This window comes from Rhinoderma darwinii, chromosome 6 (assembly GCF_050947455.1).
Source record: "Rhinoderma darwinii isolate aRhiDar2 chromosome 6, aRhiDar2.hap1, whole genome shotgun sequence".
In the NCBI taxonomy this organism is placed as follows: domain Eukaryota; kingdom Metazoa; phylum Chordata; class Amphibia; order Anura; family Rhinodermatidae; genus Rhinoderma; species Rhinoderma darwinii.
In genome coordinates, this window is record NC_134692.1 from 90,193,046 (window position 1) to 90,208,474 (window position 15,429).

At 43.3% G+C, this 15,429-nt stretch overlaps 1 protein-coding gene across 4 annotated transcripts in view; it reads right to left on the reverse strand.

Moving 5' to 3' along the window:
* FAM234A (family with sequence similarity 234 member A) overlaps positions 1-15,429 on the reverse strand; it is a 197,229-nt gene that overhangs the window by 69,169 nt on the left and 112,631 nt on the right. The gene's annotated exons all lie outside the window — the stretch shown is intronic.

A 15,429-nucleotide genomic window follows, 5' to 3' on the forward strand; every position in this document is an offset into this window, starting at 1 on the left:
TCTGCTTGTAAAACAGACGGTTATACCACCCAAAATAGTTACTAGTTCACATTTCCCATATGTCTACTTTAGATTGGCATCGTTTTTTGAACATTCTTTTATTTTTCTTGGACGTTACAAGGCTTAGAACATAAACAGCAATTTCTCATATTTTTAAGAAAATTTCAAAAGCCTTTTTTTTTTAAGGTACCTGTTCAGTTCCGAAGTGGCTTTGAGGGGCCTATGTAATAGAAACCCCCATAAAACACCCCATTTTGAAAACTAGACCCCTCAAAGTATTCAAAACAGCATTTAGAAAGTTTTTTGAACCCTTCAGGCATTTCACAGAAATTAAAGCAAAGTAGAGGTGAAATTTGCAAATTTAATTTTTCTTGCTGAATTTCAATTGTATTCAATTTTTTTCTGTAACACAGAAGGTTTTACCAGAGAAACACTACTAAATATGTATTGTCCAGATTCTGCAGTTTTTAGAAATGTCCCACATGTGTCTCTAGTGCGCTCGTGGACTAAAACACAAGCCCCAGAAGCAAAGAAGGACCTAGTACATTTTGAGACCTCTTTTTCATTGGAATATATTTTATGCAGCATGCCAGGTTTGAAGAGGTGTTGAGGTGCCAAAACAGTAGGAATCCCCCAAAAGTGACCCCATTTCAGAAACTACACCCCTCAAGGAATTCATTTACGGTTGTTGTTACCATTTTGACTCCACAGCTTTTACACAGCACGTATTTGAATTGGGCTGTGAAATTGAAAAAAATGAAATTTTTTCCAATCAGATGTCATGTTTGATAAAAATTTCTTATTTTCACAGGGAACAAAATACCCCATTTTGTTGCCCAATTTCTCCTGAGTGCAGCAATACCCCATTTGTGGCGATAAACTGCCGTTTGGGCCCATGGGAGGGCTCAGAAGGAAAGGACCACCATTTGGCATACACGTCTCGGTGGTGTATGCTTGGGAAAACCGGGCATTGAAACGGTCTAATAAGGGTCTCCGTTTATACAAACTGTCAAAACTGGGGTCGTTTTCTAGGTTCCAGTTCAGTTCATAAGTTGCTTTGAGGGGCCTAAATATTAGACACCCCCATCAAACACCCCATTTTAGAAACTAGACCCCTCAAAGTATTCACAACAGCATTTAGAAAGTTTATGAACTCTTTAGGTGTTTCACAGGAATTTAGAGCATAGTAGAGGTGAAATTTACATATTTATTTTTGTCAGAAAATCCTTTTTATACCATTTTTTTCTATAACACAAAAGGTTTTACCAGAGAAATACAACTTAATACTTATTGCCCAGATTCTGCAGTTTTGAGAAATATCCCATGTGTGGCCCTAGTGCGGTAATGGACTGAAGCACCGGCCTCCGAAGCAAAGGAGCACCTAGTGGATTACGAGGCCTCTTTTTTATTAGGCACCATGTCCGGTTTGAAGAGGACTTGTGGTGCCAAAACAGTGGAAACCCCCAAATAGTGACCCCATTTTGGAAACTAGACCCCTTGAGGAATTCATTGTACTTTTCTTGGGGTGCATGCGGCTTTTTGATCAGTTTTTATTCTATTTTTAAGTGGCGTGGTGACTAAAAAACAGCAATTCTACTATTGTTTTTTTATTCTATTTTTTTTACAGCGTTCACCGTGCGCTATAAATGATATTCACTTTATTCTGCAGGGCGATACGATTACGGCAATACCATATGTTTATAGTTTTTTTTATGTCTTATGGCGTTTTCACAATAAAATAAGTTTTGTAAAAAATCATTCACTTTTTGTGTTACCTTATTCTAAGAGCCAGAACTTTTTTATTTTTCCATCAGTAAAGCCATGCGAGGACTTTTTTGTGTAACGAACTGTAGTTTCAATCATTACCATTTTTAGGTACATGCGACTTTTTGATCTCTTTTAATCCATTTTTTGGGAGGTGAAGTGACCAAACAATTGTGATTGTGGTACGGTTTATTATTATTTTCTTTTACGGCGTTCACCGTGTGGGATAAATAACAAAATAATTTTGTAGTTCAGGCCGTTACGGACACGGCGATACCAATTATGTATAGTTTATTTATTTATTTTTATTAATAATAAAGGACTGATGAGGGAAAAAGGGGGATTTTAACTTTTACTTTTAAAACTTTTATTTTCTTATTTTGACACATCTTTTGTTAACTTTTTTTTTTACTTTATTACTTTGTCCCACTAGGGGACTTGAGGGCAGGAGGCCCTGATCGCTATTCTAATACACTGCACTACATGCGAATTGCAGTGTATTAGAGCTGTCAGCTACTCACTGACAGCAAGCATAGTGGGTCCTTACTTTGTCAGGACCCACTAGGCTTCCGTCTATGGCATAGCCGGACGCCATTGTTTGGTGTCCGGTTGCCATAGTGACCATCGCCGGCCGCTATCGTGTAGCAGGCCGGTGATGGCAGCTTAACCCCTAAAAAGCCGCAATCTCTATTGAATGCGGCTTTTAAGGGGTTAATCAGCGGGGATACAGCGATCGGTCCCCACTGTAGGAGCTGCGGCAACCGCTGTACGAGACCGCAGCTGTCACAGCTCCTGTATGTGTCGGCAGGACTGCCGAAACGGCCGTTACTCCCGAGACGTACTATTAAGTCATGGAGCGCAAACGATACTGCTACCATGACCTAATAATACGTCCAGGAGCAGGAAGGGGTTAACATCTAAATGGATTTTACTCTGGCATCCAAACGAATGTTTCAGTATTTAGCATCCTTTTGGATGTTTTGTGCGCCGCGCTAGTGTTTAAGTGAGGTTTATCATATCATTATGTAATTTCTTGCTAATATCTTATGCTTTTGTTCTATAGCATTGTAAGTCACTGTTGTTCTTCCCCTCATATGTATAACTACTCATTGTTTTTGCTAACATTTATATTCTAAGTTCAAACCTTGACCTATGACGTCATTGGAGTACTCTGACCCCTGTCACATTGGCGGGTTGTTTCATAATAGTATGGTTGTATTGGTTGTACAGTGTGGTTATACAGTGAAGTTTGTATGTTTTTTTATGGCCTGATGAAGTTGCCGATGCGGCATTGAAACGCGTAGCATTATTATATAATAAACCTTTTTATTATTTCCACTCGTACGTGACTTATCATAACTCATGTATTGATGCGTTAACCGAAGTGTAGCAGCGCCCTTGGAGACTCCCTTTTGTTTTGCAACCCAGCACGGCTGCTGAAAGGCAGAGAGGCGAAAACAGAAAAATTTTGCATTCATTAAGGTCTTTTCAGGACCAGTCATTAAGGGGTTAATGACCTCCCATTGTATTTTGACGGCAGGCGGTGCATGTCCTTAGTCTACAGCGACGTCTTTTGGCGTCGCTGTAGAAGAGGCTCCTGTGAGCGCTTATCCTCTAAGCAGGAGCTGTAACTAACAGCTCCTGATCCTAGAGGAGCCTGCTGAATACAGCTGGGGTCGAAAAACATTCGGACCCCAGCTGTTTAACCCTTTGCTTGTCGCGGTCCGTGACCGTGACAAGATCAAAGGGAACTCCCCGCTTTGATCTTGTCAACGGAAACCCAGTGACGTGATCAAACATCGGGGAATCCGTCGCAGTCAGCCCTGGGGACCTACAAAGGACCCCAGGGCTGTCTGTTCAGTAAGCCTGCTGTTCGGGCATAGTGACAGTGTAATGCATTAGCATACAGGAGTATGCCAATACATTACAAGTAAAAAATAAAGTTATAAATAAAGTTATCCCTTAATGGGATTTAAAAAAAAAGAAGTAAACAAAAAAAATAAAAATAAAATAAAATAAAAAGTCCCAAAGTTTTGCATAAAATATATTTTATTGCCCCTACACTAAATAAAAACGAAAAACCTACACATATTAGGTACATAAACGACAGTAATAATCTTAAAAATTAATCTAACGGGTTATTTAGTGTGAATCATGAACTGGATAAAAATAAACAAGAAAAACTATGCCAAGAACGCTTTTTGTTATATTCACGCCGTAAAAAAAATGTTTTTTTCTACCTCCAAACTATGAAAAAAAATAAAATTTCTCCCGCATAAAACAAGGCCTCATACGGCCACGCCAATGAAAAAATAAAAATTGTTATGGCTGCTGAAATGCAGAGGTAAAAACGGAAAAATGTAGCTGGTCATTAACACCTTTTCAGGCCCTGTAATTAAGAGGTTAAAATAAAAATAATTTGATCTGTATTTTGAGTTCTTTTTATTTTAACCCCTTAATGACCAGCCTATTTTAGACCTTAATGACCAAGCCATTGTTTAAGTTTTTCCATCGTCTCATTCAAAGAGCTATAACGTTTTTATTTTTGCGTTAACATAGCTGTATAAGTTTTTGTTTTTTGCGGGACAAGTTGTGTTTAATAGCACCATTTTGGGGTACGTATAATTTATTCATTAACTTTTATTAACTTTTTTGGGGAGAGAATCAGAAAAAAACCCTGAAATTTCGCCACTCTTTTTTGCGTCCTAAATCTATGCCGCTTACCGTGTGGTATAAATAACACAATATCGTTATTTAACGGGTTGTTACGATTGCAACAATATCAAATATGTATCGATTTTGTATGTTTTACTACTTTTACGCAGTAAAAACCCTTTTTTTTCAAAATTATTTGTTCTCATGTCTCCATATTTGAAGAGTAATAACTTTATTTTTCCGACGATGCAGTTGTACGAGGGCTTTTGTTTTTGCGGGACAGGCATCTGCTAGGCCATGCCTCTGGCATGACCTAGAAGGCATTCACTACAAGCAGACCTGGGGCCTTTATTAGGCCCCCGGCTGCCATCGGTGACACAGACACTCGGCGATCTTATCGCCGGGTGTCGGTGGGAGCGCTCAGGTGCATCTGAGGGGTTAAACGGGTGAGATCAATACTGATATCGATCACACCCATTCGAGCAGGGATGCCCTCAGCTACCTCAGGTAGATGAGACCAGGGAGATTTAACGGCTCCCTGCTCTGTTTATTTATTCTGATGAAGCGCCGTGAAAAGGCATATGCATCAGAATAAAGCCCATTAGTGGCCGCCGTGAAAAGGCGTATTGGCGGTCACTAACGGGTTAAGCATATAGCAACATTAAGGCTGGGTTCACACTACCTAATTTCAGACGTATGGGAGGCGTTTTACGCCTCGATTTACGTCTGAAAAACATCTCCAATACGTCGGCAAACATCTGCCCATTACTTTCAATGGGTCTTACGATGTACTGTGCCGACGACCTGTCATTTTACGCGTCGCTGTCAAAAGACGGCGCGTAAAGTAACAGCCTTGTCAAAGAAGTGCAGGACACTTCTTGGGACGTAATTGGAGCAGTTTTTCATTGACTTCAATGAACAACAGCTCCAAATTACGTCCGTAAAAGACGCGGCGAAAAACGCCAGTACATGCATTTACGTCTGAAATTCAGGAGCTGGTTTCCCCTGAAAACAGCTTCGTAATTTCAGACGTGTGCACATACCCTAAGGTTTGTTTACATTCACTACCTTCTGACGTCATAGCAGTTAGTCGCTCCTGGCGTTTTTTTTCTGTTTTTTATCTCATTTGTATAGGATTTGTGAGTATATAAGGTATGTCTTTATGTCTGTGTGTCTAATGGCCTGAGGAAGACGCTGATGCAGCGTTGAAACACGTAGCTTAATAAATCATTTAATACTATACACTTCCTTCTCCTGGATTTGCCTTAATGATAGCAGCGCTTTATTTGGTTCAGCTTTTTCTTTTTTTATATATACAACAGTACAAACATAGGCCAGCAGAACGTTTGCGCTGCCGCTCTTGGTCAGGCAGTCTGACTCTGTCCACTCGAATAGATACTTCAGGTACTACAGCAGAAGAAGGTGTCAGGGTTCTATGAAAATTAGTTGTCAGTCTATAGGACCTAATTTCTCGAACTTCCTGGGCACGCTCTCAGAACCTCATGTCGATACATGTAGCCAGAAGAATCAGGGCATCCAAGGTAGAAGGGAGATCATAACCCGTCAGTTCATCTTTTACTTTACTGGCTAATCCCTGCCAGAAGGTTGCCACCAAGGCATCGTTGTTCAATGAGAGCTTGGCTGCCAAAGTGCAGAACTGTATAGTATACTCCCCTACCATTGATTCTCCTTGGCGAAGTGTCAGAAGTGCAGCGGCGGCAGAAGACGTACGGTCCAGTTCTTCAAACACTGTGCGAAAAGTCTCTTCGAACAGCAGATTGGAACACTCTGGCCCCTCACCTTCAAAGATAGGATTCACCCATACCTGAGCTTTGCCAGACACTAGGGAGACAATGATTGCAACTTTGGTCAGATCAGAAGGGTACAGATGTGCATGCAGCTGGAAATGGATCTTGCACTGTTTGAGGAAGACTCAACCGGTTCTTGCATCTCCATCTAACGATGTGGAAGTGTCCAAAAAATTCCGGCCCCAGAACTGACAGGAGGTCAGGGTAGAGATAGTCAGGAAAGCAATATAAGCAAGGTCCAGGTGGATGGCAATCAGAGATCTCGCATGTACGCCGCTTGAATTGCTTGGACTGCCGTCTTGAGTTGACTAGCAGGATTCATGGCCTGAGCAAACTGTCACGACCTTGGGGATTGTGGACCCACTGGACCATTCTGTCGTAACGGAGTAGCAGCTGGCCAGATAAATATCAGTAACAGTCACTAGGACGAGAGTACCTGGATAGCTGGTTTGAGCCGGATTATCGGAAGCAGGCTTGTGCCGGATTATTGGAAGCAGGCTTGTGCCGGATTATCGGAAGCAGGTTTGTGTCGGATTATCGGAAGCAGGCTTGCACTGGATAATCGGACTTGTCACGGATACAGGACACGGACAGTGAAGTCATCACGGACACTGGACTTGACATGGACACAGATACTGAAGTAGTCATGGACAATGGATACAGGAACAGACTATGGAACCCTTGCAGACTAACACACGGTTAGAAACATCATTGTTCAGGCACTATAAGGAACTCTGCCCACTTCCTCAAAGTCCAGGGTGTGTTGCGATTGGTTTGGAGCAATATTCATGGTACGCGCGCTGGCCCTTGTACAAGAAGATAGTGGTTATACTCTTGAACATATGGGACAGTATTATAGTAGTTATATTCTTGTATATAGGAGGCAGTATAAAAGTAGTTATATTCTTGTATACAGGAGGAAGTATTAAAGCAGTTATATTCTTGTATATAGGAGCAGTATTATAGTAGTTATATTCTTGTACATAGGGTCAGTATTATAGTGCTTGTATTCCTTTACATAGGGGGCCGTATTATTGTAGTTATATTCTTGTATATAGGAGCAGTATTATAGTAGTTATATTCTTGCACATAGGGTCAGTATTATAGTAGTTATATTCTTGTACATAGGGTCAGTATTATAGTGCTTATATTCCTTTACATAGGGAGCCGTATTATTGTAGTTATATTCTTGTACATAGGGGACAGTATAGTTGTAGTTATATTCTTTACATAGGGGGGTGTCACGATCCTGGGGTATGTGAACCCACTAGGCAGCTCCGAAGTAGCGGAGTGGCAGCTGGCCAAACAACAGTCTATGTAAAGTCTTTAGTACAGGAATACCTGTTAAGAGTTCAGACAGACACGAGGTGTAACGGAGGCTTTGGCATAGATGGATCTTGACGTGGCAGATGACACCAGGTGTGGTTCAGAAACAAACACAGCAACAGGATACGGGTACACTGCGAGCAGGAAATAACTAAGGGATCATTTGCAATACGAACATGTGTAGACAACAACACTTAGGCAAGGAGTGGAAGGGCGGAGCCCTTTTTATAATTCAGGATAATCTGGGGATTGGTTAGGGAACTTTTTGTATGTGTGCGCGCTGGCCCTTTATGTCCGGGGATGAGCACGCGCACCCTAGGAGACAGTCCAGAGCAGGACGGCTGCATGAGCTTGCGCCTCCGAGGAGGCAGACGCTGGGGAGAAGCCAGAAGTCTGTGGTCGTGGCCGTCTGTAGGTAAGGAATGGCAACAGTCCACGACTGTTCCAGTACTCCCCTTACGCCTCCCTCTTCTTGGGTCCAGAGCGTAAGAGGAATTTTTTATGAGTGTAGGGGCATTAAGGTTCTCTTCTGGCTCCCAAGACCTTTCCTCAGGACCAAACCCTTTCCAGTCCACTAGATAGAAAGTCCTTCCTCCCACTCTCTTGTTGTACAGAATTTCCTTCACCTCAGAGACATAGGGAGAACCGCTGAGAGCAACTGCAGAACTAGTAGATTTAGTAGATGTAGATGTAGTGGTTCAGGACCACAGACTTACTGTAAGAAGAGAGACGTGGAACGAATTGGGAATCCTGAAAGTAAATGGCATCCAAAGTTTATAGGACACAGGGTTTATTTGTTGCAAAACTTTGAAAGGACTGAGGAATCTGGGGGCAAATTTGTGAGAAGGCATCTTGAGACTAATGTTTCTCGAGGATAGGCAGGGGGGGGGGGGGATTGAAGAGGAGCATTTATTTTACTAAAGGCATGCCTTTTCATGTGTTCCACTGCCAGACGGATCACAGACCTGGTATGCTGCCAGATGTGAATTAAGGTCCCAAACGAAGAATTAGCTGCTGGAAATTCAGTCATGGCTGGCACATGAATGGGAACTCGTGGATGCTGACTGTATACAATGTGGAAAGGAGAGGAAGCAGTAGACTCATTTGTATGATCATTGTACGAGTACTCCGCTCAAGGCAGAAACTGTACCCAATTGTCATGTTTGTCAGAAATGAAATGACAAAGGTAATGACAAAGGTAATTCTCTAAAATTTGATTGGTCCTCTCCACTTAACCGTTAGACTGTGGGTGATAGGAAGAAGAGAAGTCCAGCTTCACATCTAGCAGGTTGCACACGGCTCTCCAGAATTTGGATGTGAACTGTAAACCCCGATCTGAGACAATATGCAGAGGTAGTCCGTGCGAACCAAAGATGTGCAGAATGAATAGATCAGCCGGGCGAGGAGCAGACAGAAGACCAGTCAAAAAAACAAAATGGCCCATTTTAGAGAAACGATCCACCACTAATACAGAGCTTCCTCCTTCAGCTGGATGTACTGCGGTCAGGGTAAAGTCCATAGCGATATGTTGCCAAGGGGCAACAGGCAGGGGTAGAAGAAGAAGACCAGCAGGTTTGGAATGAGTAGACTTGTTTGAGGAAACATAGTCCACTGTAATGGCGGGGTAGGGAGACAGACAGGTGAGCCCTAATCTACCCACCACTCAGTCCCTGCCTACTTGCAACGGCCCGTCCTAAGCGACGGCGTACAACTGGGCGACGGTCCCTACGCTCACTAAGTGCACGACAGAAAAACAGACAAGGGTAACAGAAGCTAAGGGAAATGGGGCTGTTGCCCACGGAAACCCCATGAGCAACAAGAGTAGTGAACAAGCCGAGTCAAACCAGGAGTGGACGAGGTAGAAAACGCAGAGCAGGAGAATAGTGAACGAGAAAAGTCAAACCAGGAGTGGACGAAGTACAAATCGCAGAGGAGAATAGTCAGTCAAGCCAGGGTCAATATGAAGCAGAAGACAAGTAGTAAGCAGCAGCAGCAGGGCCAGGAAACAGACTGAAAGAATCACAGGCAAAGGAGGAGCAGTAAGTGAAGGTATAACTAGACAGAGGGCGGGAGCTAGCTCCGTCTGGCCAGGCTGATTGGTGGAAGAAGGGGGTCACTCGACCAGACTTAGGAGCAGGTGCAGAGTGAGTAACCACGGGCGTCGACACAGATGCTGTGTCAGGCAGATCCTTTACAGTCCACACCATCTCTAGGAAGCATGGGTCACAAGTAATGTAAAGATACCAAAATCATGTGTCTTACGGACGCCAGAGTGTCGAGCCAGTTTGGAGCGGTGTCCCCAACGGAGAATTCTCTTCCTGTCTGTAAGATGAACAAAAGTCTTTCCGGGTGGAATGTCTCTAATTTGCAGAGGGTTAGCAGTAATTATACTAGAAGGATCTATGATATATTGAGGAAACTCCTCAGAGTCATTAGTTTCAAATGATCGAGACAGGGCATCAGCCTTCACATTTCTGTCTGGAGGCGGTAGTGGAGTACGAATTGGAATCGGGCAAAAAACAGCGACCATCTGGCTTGGCAAGGATTTAATTGTTGTGCAGACTAAGTACGTGAGGTTCTTGTGATCCGTATAAATGATGATAGGATTAATAGCACCCTCCAGCAAGTGTCTCCACTCCTCTAATGCCAAGTTAATGGCCAGCAACTCTCGATGCCCAATGGAGTAGTTGAGCTCTGCAGAAGAGAATATATTGAAGAAGAAACCACAAGCCACCGTCTTGCCCAATACTCTAGCAGCAACGGAAGACTACAGATAGAACTGTCGAGATGCTTCAGGATGATGAAGAACGGAGGCTGAAGTGAAAGCCATCTTGAGGATGGTAAATGCTGACTTGGCGTTCACCCCCTTCTTAGTGAGGGCAGATATTAGAGCAGTCAGAGACGAGAAGATTGGGTGAGTAGATCAGGATGTCGTCCAAATAGACTGCCACACAGACATACAGCAGATCCCAGAAGATGTCATTAACAAATTCCTGGAACACAGCTGGAACGTTACACATGCCAAAGGACATCACAAGATATTCGTAATGACTGTCTCGGGTGTTTAATGCGGTTTTCCACTCGTCACCTTTGCGTATACAGATCAAGTTATAAGCCCCGTGTATATGTGGCTTTGTGAACACCTTGGCCCCACGAATTCTGTCGAAGAGATGAGCGGCAAGGGCTACTTGGTTTTTACCATGATTTGGTTCAAACCCCGGTGATCGATACATTGATTGAAGAGATCCATCTTTCTTCTTTACGAAGAAGAATTTGGCTCCGACCGGGGAGGAAGACTTCTGGATGAACCTTCTCTCAAGCATCTCCTTAACGTACGCCGACATGGCGTAGGCCTTTGGCAAAGAGAGAGGATAGACTTGTCCATGAGGGGGTAAAATGCCAGGGAGAAGTTCAATAGGACAATCGTAAGTGTGATGAGGAGGAAGAGTCTCTGCCTCCTTCTTACTATAGACGTCCGCAAAGCTGGCATAATATGTGGGAATATCAGAGTCACTGAGGACGAACCTGTGGCAGGCAGCGGTGAAGACACTTGGATCCCCATTCTCCGGAACACTAGTCGAGAACCGGAGCATGTAGACGAAGCCAAGGCAGACCCAGCAGAATAGGGTTGATAGCTTTAGTCAAGATGAGAAAGGCAATCTCTTCCGAGTGGAGGGCTCAGACTTGTAATGTTAGCGGTTCAGTGATGGGCAAAATAGGATCAGGCAATGGTAGTCCATTCACAGAAGTAACAGCCAGGGGTCCTCCAGAGGGACCGTGGGCAGATGGAGACTGTCCACTAGATCTTGCTGAATAAAATTTGCAGCTGCTCCGGAATCCAGATAGGCAGAGGCGGAATGTGAACTCCCTCCAGAGACAATGTTTACTGGAATAGATAATTTGGGAGAGGATTTGGCATTAGGCGCCGTTCCACCTAGTGTTGTCTCGCCAACCAACCATTGGTGGAATTTCCCGGCTTTTGAGGACATTGACGCACAAGATGACCTTTGAGGTCACAATACAAAACACAAACCTGAAGCATCTGCGTTGTTTCTCCTGATCGGACAATTTGATTCTCTCCACCTGCATTGGCTCTTCCTGGATCCTCATTTTGATCCGAGTCGCCAACAGGATAAGGGCATCCAAGGTGGAAGAAAGTTAGAGAGCTGCAAGCTCGTCCTTGATGTGTGTGGACAGAACTTGCAAAGAAGTCGCCACCAAGGCCTCACTGTTCCACGAGTGTACAAACGGAGATGGCATACTCTCCTACCATCAACTACCCTTGCTTGAGGGTTAGCAAAGAGGCAGCTGCAGAGGATGTCCGACCCAGTTCCTCGAACACTGTACGAAAAGTCTCTAGAAACAATAGGTCAGAGAATTCCGGACCCTCCCGTCACAAGATGGGGTTCGCCCATGCCAGGGATTTGCCAGCGAGGAGAGAAATAATGAATGCTACCTTGGCCCCATCAGAGGGGAAGAGATGAGCACGCAATATAAAGTGGATCGTACATTGATTACTGAAGCCTGTACAGGCGCTAGGATCCCTGTCTAAGCGAGGCGGTAGAGGCAGCTAAATTATAGATCCAGGACAGGCAGGAGGGGTAACAGGTAGTGGAATGGCAGCAGCATTCAGAGGATGTTCAGTAGGATAAACCAAACGGGCGATGAATGAATTTACTGCCTGTAGGAGCTGATCCTGGCGTGCACACATGTCATGCATTACCTGAAACGCTGTGTTAGGATGACCAGCGGGGTCCATGTCCTGAGCGTACTGTCACGATCCTGGGGTATGTGAACCCACTAGGTCGCTCCGCCGTAGCGGAGCGGCAGCTGGCCAAACATCAGTCTATGCAAAGTCAATGTAAAGTCTTTAGTACAAGAGTACCTGTAAGAGTCCAGACAGACATGAGGTGTAACAGAGGCTTTGGCACAGATGGAACTTGACGTGGCAGATGACACCCGATGTGGCAGATGATACACTTGACTCCAACTAAACGCTTAGGCTCAGAAACAAACACAGCAACAGGATACAGGAAGCAGGATACGGGAAAACTGGGAGCAGGAAACAACTAAGGGACCATTTGCAACACGAACATGGGTAGACAACAAAGCACAGGCAAGGAGTGGAAGGGCGGAGCCCTTTTTATAGAACAGGATGATCTGGGTATTGGTTAGGGAACCTTTTGTATGTGGCCCTTTAAGGCTGGGGACAAGCGCGTGTTCGTCTTAGCAAATGGTCCCTTAGTGTTATCCTGTTCCCATTGTTCCGGTGCCCTGCTACCTGTATCCCCGTGCTGTGTTTGTTCCTGAGCCTTAGAGTGTTGGAGTCGTCTTGTGCCACCTGTCACGCCTGCTGTCATCCGCCATGTGTGGCGTCATCTTCCTTCAAGTTTCATCTGTGCCTAAGCCTCTGCTACTGTCTGAACTATCACAGGTACTCTAATACTAGGACTTTGTATAGGCTGTTGTTTGGCCAGCTGCTACTTTGCAACGGCGGTGCGGCCTAGTGGATCCACCTACCCACGGATCGTGACAAGAGCTGCCTTACAGTAGTTATATTCTTGTACGTACATATGGGCAGTATTAGAGTAGTTATATTATTGTACAGAAGGGCAGTATTATAGTAGTTATATTCTTGTACATAGGGGGCAGTATTATAGTAATTATATTCTTGTACATTCGGGACAGTATTATTGTAGTTATATTCTTGTAACATAGGGGACCATTTTCTAGTAGTTATATTCTAGAAAATAGCGGTCCGTATTATAGTGGTTCTAATCTTGTACACAGTCGGAGTGGCTATAATTATTTAAAGCACCTGCTCACTCTACTTCATCAGCGTTTCTGACCTGGCTGTGTCCATTTGTAAGTATGGCCTTTTTCGGTGTTTTTGTATATATGTCCCCTTGTTTTTATCTGTTTTGTCTGTGCATCAGGAGCTTTTCGTTCCAGTTAGGGACTCGCAAGTCTGGGGATCCTTGTCGTGGATTGCGAGCTTGCGTCCTTTTGGCCAAAATGATTACTAATACACCAGGTATTTTTCATTATTACTTATATTTGCTTCTTTTGGACACAGCAGGGTTTTTGATGCTGGGAGAGCATGGTATGTTGTTGTTTGGCTTAGCAAGCAGGGTAGCCCGCTCTATGAATTATCAAGGCGTCACAAATAGGCTTCTACCTGGCTATACATGTTGCGCCTTATGACTTACACACTATCCCTCCATGTTTCACACACTTGCACCCCATTATTCATTTATTTTTATTGAGGCACTTTACTCATTACCGCCGCCTATATTTCACTTATATTATTACACTTGCACATACACTATTCATTTATTATTTCTTACTACACATCCCATGCACCACACACCACTCCCCTCAAGACTAGTGGGAGTGGCTATTATTATTTAAAGCACCTGCTCACTCTCCTTCATCAGCGTTTCTGACCTGGCTGTGTCCATTTGTAAGTATGGCCTTTTTCGGTGTTTTTGTATATATGTCCCCTTGTTTTTATCTGTTTTGTCAATACTAGGACTTTGTATAGGCTGTTGTTTGGCCAGCTGCTACTTTGCTACGGCGGTGCGGCCCAGTAGATCCACCTACCCACGGATCGTGACAGGAGCTGCCTTACAGTAGTTATATTCTTGTAGGTACATATGGGCAGTATTATAGTAGTTATATTCTTGTACAGAAGGGCAGTATTATAGTAGTTATATTCTTGTACATAAGGCCAGTATTATAGTAGTTATATTCTTGTACATAGGGGGCAGTATTATAGAAATTATATTCTTGTACATACAGGACATTATTATTGTAGTTATATTCTTGTAACATAGGGGACCATTTTATAGTAGTTATATTCTAGAAAATGGCGGTCCGTATTATAGTGCTTATAATCTTGTACATAGAGGCAGCATTACGGTAGTTATATTCTTGTACGTACATATGGGCAGTATTATAGCAGTTATATTCTTGTACATAGGGACCAATATTATAGTAGTTATATTCTTGTACATATGGGGTAGTATAATAGTATTTATATACTTGTACATAGTGGGCAGGATTATAGTAGTTATATTCTTGTACGTAGGGGGCAGTATTATAATAGATATGTTATTGTACAAAGGGTGCAGTAGTATAGTACTTATATACTTGTCCATAGGGAGCTGTACAGTAACACGTCTGCTAGTCCCCCTCTAATGCACACTGCGTATAGGAGAGAATGCCACTATCCAACAGAGAGGAACAACAAAAAGGAGTTAGGTAAGAAGCGCGATGGAGCAGAAACTGATTATTGTTGACTTTAGTAAGCCCTGGCTGCTGTACCACATTGCCCATATAGACAAGAATAACTTATTATAACATTAAATATCTATATATTTTTTTAATTTGCCAACTAAAAAATTTATTTGGCTCCTAAAGTTTTTCGTCTAGGTGCCCGAAGGCATCTGGGTAATTTTTTTTAGTCGGGAGCACAGCTTAGGCTACCATCTTCAGCACAGGAGCCAGCATAATTTAAAGAGGATGTCCAGGATTAGAAAAACATGGTCGCTTTCTTCCAGAAACAGTGCCACGCCTGTCCACAGGTTATAACTGGTATTGCAGAGTAGTCCTACTAACTTCATTCAATACAAATGAGATGCAACACCAGAAACAATCCACGGACAGGTGCATGGCGTTATTTGGTTAGAAAGCAGCCATGTTTTCTAATCCTGGACAAACCTTTTAACATCAATATGCTCTAATACAATGATTTAGAAAAACATTTATATTGCAAACTCTTGCTTTAAACATTGATGGACCTTTCCTCAATTTTTGAGTGGTGGAACGAACTGCCGTACCTGGCTCAGCCACTAGTACAGACGAGTTGATGTGC